Source organism: Gossypium hirsutum, unplaced genomic scaffold (genome assembly GCF_007990345.1).
Source record: "Gossypium hirsutum isolate 1008001.06 unplaced genomic scaffold, Gossypium_hirsutum_v2.1 scaffold_348, whole genome shotgun sequence".
Lineage (NCBI taxonomy): Eukaryota > Viridiplantae > Streptophyta > Magnoliopsida > Malvales > Malvaceae > Gossypium > Gossypium hirsutum.
This window is the reverse complement of record NW_024402969.1, coordinates 5,426-13,002: the sequence shown is the minus strand read 5'-3', so window position 1 is coordinate 13,002 and position 7,577 is coordinate 5,426. Positions and strand designations below refer to the sequence as shown.

The following is a 7,577-nucleotide window of genomic DNA, read 5'->3' as shown; positions in this document are numbered from 1 at the left end:
GTTTTTGGCACCGTTGCTAGGGAACTGAAATATTAGGAACGCTAAATTTTTATTACTTTAGCCATTTATTTTTCTTGGAATTTAATTTAATTTTATTATTATTATTACTAATTAATTTACTTTTCTTTTCTCTTGGTAGGTTTTTATAGTTTATGACTAGAAGAAACCCGTCGGGACCATTACTTTTGACGAAGAAATCGATCGTACAGTTCGTAGAAACCAAAGAGAAATAAGGCGCAGCTTAAGATACACGGAGAACGAGCAAGAAGACGATACTCAACCCCCAACCGAAGAGATGGCTGAAAACCAAGGCAATCAGCTACCTCCTGCAATTGGGGTTAATCAAAATCTTACTCCACGCACTATGTATGACTATGCTAAACCTTCTTTAACAAGAATTGAGTCAAGTATAGTTAGACCTGCTATTGCTACGAATAATTTTGAACTGAAACCTAACACAATTCAGATGATACAGCAGTTTGTTCAGTTTGATGGTTTGCAGGATGAGCATCCAAACACTCACTTGGTGAATTTTCTGGAGTTTTGCAACACTTTCAAAATGAATGGCGCTTCTGATGATGCCATTCACCTTCAGTTATTCCCTTTTTCACTGAGAAACAAAGCTAAACAATGGTGAACTCGTTACCACGAGGGTCTATCACTACTTGGGAATAAATGACCGAAAAATTTTTACTAAAATATTTTCCATCAACTAAAACGGCTAAGTTACGTAATGATATCTCTTCCTTTGTGCAAATGGACTTAGAAACACTTTACGATGCATGGGAGAGATACAAGGATCTATTGCGAAGGTGCCCTCATCATGGGTTACCTCTATGGCTGCAAGTTCAAACGTTCTACAATGGTGTGAATCTCTTAACAAGACAGATGATTGACGCAGCTGCTGGAGGAACCATAAAAAACAAAACACTTAAAGAGGCCTATGAATTTATTGAAGAAATGTCACTGAATAACTATTAGTGGCAAGTCATGAGGACTAATCCAACAAAAACAGTAGGCGGTTTATAATGTCGACTCAGTTACTATGCTGTCAAATCAGGTAGAACTTTTCAATAAAAAGATTGATGGTTTACTTCGTTCTACTCAGGTACATCCAGTAATGAGGTGTGACTTAAGTGGAGGAGGTGCGCATACAGAATATCTATCCTTCAATCCTACAACCGAAGAGGAAGAAGTCAACTATATGGGTAACAATGACTTTAGATCTCAAAATAGCCCATGCAGTAATACTTATAATGCAGGTTGGAGGAACCACCCAAATTTCTCCTGGGGTGGTCCAGGGAATCAAAAGCCACAAAATCCTCAGGGTTTTCAACAGCCACCTTATCAACAAGAGAAGAAACTGAACCTTGAGGAGATGCTCTCTAAATTCATCTCAGTGTCAGAAACCCATTTCTAAAATACCGAGACTGTAACACCCCGAACCCGAGTCCGACACCGGAGTCGAACACGAGGTGTTAACAAACTTTGAAAATTTTCCAGACACTGCCCAATCTGTGTACTAGTCGCTTTAAAAATCATATCTTGAGCTTCACAACTCAAAAATCAGTTTCGTGATTTTTCCCTGAAACTAGACTCATATGCCCATCTACATATTGTTTTATAGAATTTTTGATTGGGCCAATTAGTACAGTTTATTAGTTAAAGTCTCCCATGTTACAGGAATCGACTACCCTGACCTTTGCGCATTACGACTTGGATGTCTCCTTGTACAGGGCTCCAATACTGATGCCGTTTATTTCTACAGAAACTAGACTCAGAGAGGAATCTATACATATATGGTATGACTCCTAATTATCTTTGGTTAATTTATAATCAATTTCCAAAGTCGTAACAAGGAATCCAGAACCTGTTCTGGCCCTGTCTCACGAGAACCTGAATATCTCTTAACATACTGTCCATATGATTGTTTCGTTTCTTTCCTATGAAAGTAGATTCTTCAAGGTTTGTTAACATAATTTATTCACTATTTAATTCCATTCCTACTATTTTTAGTGATTTTCCAAATCTACGTCACTGCTGCTGTCAGCATCTGCCTTTAAGGTGGGCTTTACCTATTTCATGGTTTCCATGATTCAACTAGCCCTTTTTGCATAAATGGCACAATTTATGAAAGTGATTAACCATCCCCGTGGCCAATCCTTGTCAAGCATATCCACACCAAATGATTATAACATTATACTCAAACACATATAAGCCATTTTCGCATGGCTATCCAAAACTTATACATCACATAAAGTACTCGAAAAACAACAATGGGTCGTCCTATACATGCCATATCAAAGTTCAACCAAAAGAGTACCCAAAAGAGCCTTTGATAGTGTGGGCGACTTCGACTTCAAGATCCCGAGTCCGATATCAAACTTACTTCACAACGTTAACCCTTATGTACATACACAACAGACCAACTTAGCCGAAGGCCGGTAGCTCGTTCATCAACTGAGCGAATATTTATTTGTAAGGGCTCGATTAAATTCAACACATACGTAACATATCCCAATATTGGGATGTTTTTCGAGTATTAGCTGGAATTTTACAGCAAGCTCATTCATTTCCAAATCACGTACCTTCGGAATTTAACCGGATATAGCTCCTCGTTCAAGTGCCTTCGGGACATAGCCCGGTTATAGTAACTCATACAATGCCTTCGGGACTTAACCCGGATTTTAAAACTCGCACGAATGGTGTACGGCATTTACGACCGTACAAGGCCTCGTAAGGTGCCATCTTAATACTTGATTGAAAACTATTATTGTAAGCGAATTCAATCAAAGGTAAATACCGTTCCCATGCACTACTGTACTCGAGGATGCAACATCTCAACATATCCTCAAGTATCTGAATTATCCGCTCGGATTGACCATCGGTTTGGGGGTGAAAAGCAGTGCTAAAATGCAGCTTGGTACCCAGAGCTTCTTGCAATTTCTTCCAAAATCGTGAGGTGAATCTCGGATCTCTATCCGACACAATAGAAACAGGTACCCCGTGTAATCTCACAATTTGAGAAACGTACAATTCAGCTAGTTTATCCAATGAAAAATCCGTACGCACGGGGATAAATGAGCCGACTTAGTTAGTCTATCGACAACAACCCAAATCGCATCTTTCTTACTTGCTGACAATGGCAGTCCGGACACAAGGTCCATTGTAACTCGATCCCATTTCCACTCGGGTATCATGATCGGCTGGAGTAATCCTGAAGGCACTTGATGTTCCGCTTTCACTTGTTGACATATTAAACATCTCGAAACAAAGTCGGAGATGTCCCGTGTCATACCATGCCACCAAAATTGACGTTTCAAATCGTTGTACATTTTCGTACTCCCCGGGTGAATTGACATTCGGCTACAATGGGCTTCGTTCAGAATCATCGAAATGAGTTCCGAATTCCTTGGAACACACAAACGATTTTTGAACCTCGAACAATCATCATCATCAATTTGAAACTCCGATTCCTCGTTCGGAACACACTTAGCCCGTTTTGCAACCAATTCATCATCGACTTTCTGAGCTTCACGAATTTGGTGAGTCAATAATGGTTTAGCTTTTAATTCAGCTACTAACACATTGTCTGGTAGAACAGACAAATGCACGTTCATCGCTCGTAAAGCAAACAACGACTTCCGGCTTAAGGCGTCCGCAACCACGTTAGCCTTTCCCGGGTGGTAATCAATGACAAGCTCGTAATCTTTCAACAACTCAAGCCAACGTCTTTGTCGCAGATTCAAGTCTCGTTGAGTCATCAAATATTTGAGACTTTTGTGATCCGAAAATACATGGCACTTCTCACCAAACAGATAATGTCGCCATATTTTTAAAGCAAACACGATGGCAGCTAGTTCGAGATCATGGGTCGAATAATTCCTCTCGTGTGGCTTCAATTGTCTCGACGCATAGGCCACGACTCGACCTTCTTGCATCAATACGCAACCCAACCCAAGTAGGGATGCGTCACTATAAATGACAAACTCTTTACCTGATTCGGGTTGCACCAAAATTGGAGCTTCAGTAAATGAGTTTTCAGTTGTCGAAACTTTTCTGACATTTCTCCGTCACTCGAACTTAACATCCTTTTGAAGTAGCTTCGTCATTGGTGTGGCTATCATCGAGAAACCTTTCACAAATCGTCGGTAATACCGGCGAGCCCCAAAAAGCTCCGAACTTCAGTAATATTTCTCGGAGGTTTCCAGTCAAGTATGGCTGAAATTTTGTTCGGGTCAACTCGAATACCCGACGCGGATACCACATGACCCAAGAAGCTAACCTCTCTTAACCAGAACTCACACTTACTGAACTTAGCATATAACTGCTTATCCCGCAAAATTTGCAGCACTAGCCTCAGATGCTCAGCATGTTCGGTCTCATCTCTTGAATAGACCAAAATGTCATCAATGAACACAACTACGAACCGATCCAAATACGGTCTGAAGATCCGATTCATCAAATCCATAAATACCGCAGGGGCATTGGTGAGCCCAAACGGCATCACTAAGAATTCGTAGTGACCATATCTCGTTCTGAAGGCAGTTTTGGGTATATCTGAATCTCGAATTCGCAATGATAATAGCCCGATCTCAAATCTATTTTTGAGAACACTGAGGCTCCCTTCAGTTGGTCGAACAAATCATCGATGCGCGGCAACGGATATTTGTTCTTTATCGTCACTTTATTCAGCTGACGATAGTCAATGCACAACCTCATGGTTCCGTCCTTCTTTTTCACGAACAATACTGGTGCACCCCAAGGTGAGAAACTTGGTCGAGCGAAACCTCTATCCGTCATTCTTGCAACTGAGCTTTCAACTCCTTTAACTCGGTTGGTGCCATACGATACGGAGCTATCGAAATCGGCGTAGTCCCAGGTACAAGCTCAATACCAAACTCTACCTCCCGAACAGGTGGTAAACCCGGTAATTCTTCCGGAAAAACATCCGGGTATTCACAACCACCGGCACAGATTCGGGTTTCTTTTCTAATTCTTTGTCATCAAGTATATACGCAAGGTATGCTTCGCACCCTTTTCTTACATATTTCTGTGCCAACATTGCTGATATTACAGCTGGCATCCCCTCCAAGTCCGCAGACTCAATTCGGACTACTTCGTTATTTGCGCACCTCAAATCAATAGTCTTGCTCTTGCACTTCACAATCGCATCATGCGCGGTCAACCAATCCAAACCAAGGATAACATCAAATTCATCAAACGGCAAAAGCATCAAGTCCGCCGGAAAACAGGAACCTCGAATTTCCAGGGGACATTTCTTACACACTTTGTCGACAAGCACGTAACGACCCAAGGGATTTGACACCCGAATTACGAACTCAGTAGACTCAATAGGTAAAGTCTTACTGGATGCTAAGGTTTCACATATGTAAGAATGAGTAGAACCGGGGTCAATCAAAGCAATTCATTAGTATCAAAGAGAGTGAATGTACCGGTAATAACATCAGGCGAAGAAGCATCCTCGCGGGCACGTATAGCATAAGCTCTAGCAGGCGCACGAGCTTCGGATCTGGTTATATCATCTCTAGATCCTCTCTGACCACCACCAGTATTGCTCGCATTTCCAGATGGTCTACCCCGAGCAGTGGTAGCACCCGGTCTCCCACTCTGATTTACATTCTGTTCCGACAACCTCGGGCAATCTTTAATGAAGTGGTCAACTGATCCGCATTTGTAACAGGAGCGGTCAGGGAATCTACAACTCCCCGAATGCCATTTACCGCAATATCGGCATTTCGTCCTGTCTCGACGTTCATTCCCAACACTGGCGACTGAAGTGCCTCGTGTACCTACAAGGGGTCGATCACGATCTCGTCTAAAAAAACCCGAAGTGCCTCTAAACTGGCCCGCATCATCCCGAAATCTCTTCGATGCCTGTTGAAGAGACCTTCCCGAGGATCTTTTACGAAACTCTCCAGTTCCCTCATCAACTCTTTGCTTTTCTTTTCTAAGCTCTTCGGCTTTACAAGCTCGTTCAACAAGTACCACGAACTCTCGTATTTCAAGAACGCCAACGAACATTTTTATATCTTCATTCAGCCCATCCTCGAAGCGTTTACACATAATAGCTTCGGACGAAACACATTCCCGAGGTATTTGCTAATCTAACAAATTTTCGCTCATAATCAGTAACCGACATGGAGCCTTGCTTAAGCTCAAGAAATTCCTTCCGTTTTTGATCAACAAATCTCTAACTGATATACTTTTTCCGAAACTCAGTTTGGAAAAACTCCCAAGTTACTTGTTCTCGGGGCACAACAGAAGTCAGAGTACTCCACCAATAGTAGGCAGAATCACGTAGCAAGGAGATAGCACACTTTAGGCATTCATCGGGTGTACAAGATAGCTCATCGAGTACCCGGATAGTGTTGTCCAGCCAAAATTCAGCTTGCTCGGCATCATCGCTATCCATAGCCTTAAATTCAGTAGCCCCATGTTTTCGGATTCTGTCAACTGGGGGCTTATTTGACCTTATTTGGTCAGTTACCGGTGGTATTGTAGGTGCGGGGGTAGTATTTGTCGGGAATGGAGGTTGTGGAACAGCCATATTAGTTCGAATGTATTGGTTGAACCAATCATTCATCACGCTATAGAATGCTTGTCTAGCTTCATCATTCGGATTACTAGCATTAGGTTGAGAGTCTGCCGGCACTGTCCCTTGTGCGGGAGCAGGCGCTACACTCTCAAGATCATCAGCTACCTCTCGGTCACGATCGGGATCCATTACTATAAATAAACACATTTACAATTGTCAGAAATCACCACACTATCAAGTAATCACATAAAATGGCATGTATAGCTAGACCCAAACATTACGGTAGTCCTAGAATCAACTAAACCGTAGCTCTGATACCAATAAAATGTAACACCCTGAACCCGAGTCCGACACCGGAGTCGAACACGAGGTGTTAACAAACTTTGAAAAATTTCCAGACACTGCCCAATCTGTGTACTAGTCGCTTTAAAAATCATATCTTGAGCTTCACAACTCGAAAATCAGTTTCGTGATTTTTCCCTGAAACTAGACTCATATGCCCATCTACATATTTTTTTCTAGAATTTTTGATCAGGCCAATTAGTACAGTTTATTAGTTAAAGTCTCCCATGTTACAGGAATCGACTACCTGACCTTTGCGCATTACGACTTGGATATCTCCTTGTACAGGGCTCCAATACTGATGCCGTTTATTTCTATAGAAACTAGACTCAGAGAGGAATCTATACATATATGGTATGACTCCTAATTATCTCTGGTTAATTTATAATCAATTTCCAAAGTCGGAACAAGGAATCCAGAACCCGTTCTGGCCCTGTCTCACGAGAACCTGAATATCTCTTAACATACTGTCCATATGATTGTTTCGTTACTTTCCTATGAAAGTAGATTCTTCAAGGTTTGTTTACATGATTTATTCACTATTTAATTCCATTCCTACTATTTTTAGTGATTTTCCAAATCTACGTCACTGATGCTGTCAGCATCTACCTTTAAGGTAGGCTTTACCTATTTCATGGTTCAACTAGCCCTTTTTGCATACATAGCACAATTTATG

The 7,577-nt window shown here is 41.6% G+C and overlaps 1 non-coding gene across 1 annotated transcript; it reads right to left on the bottom strand.

The window, feature by feature from the left end:
- Positions 1-723: 723 nt before the first annotated feature.
- LOC121226648 (small nucleolar RNA R71) lies at positions 724-830 on the bottom strand. Its single transcript, XR_005924391.1, has one exon. It is a non-coding gene; the product is annotated as a small nucleolar RNA R71 (small nucleolar RNA).
- Positions 831-7,577: the final 6,747 nt, after the last annotated feature.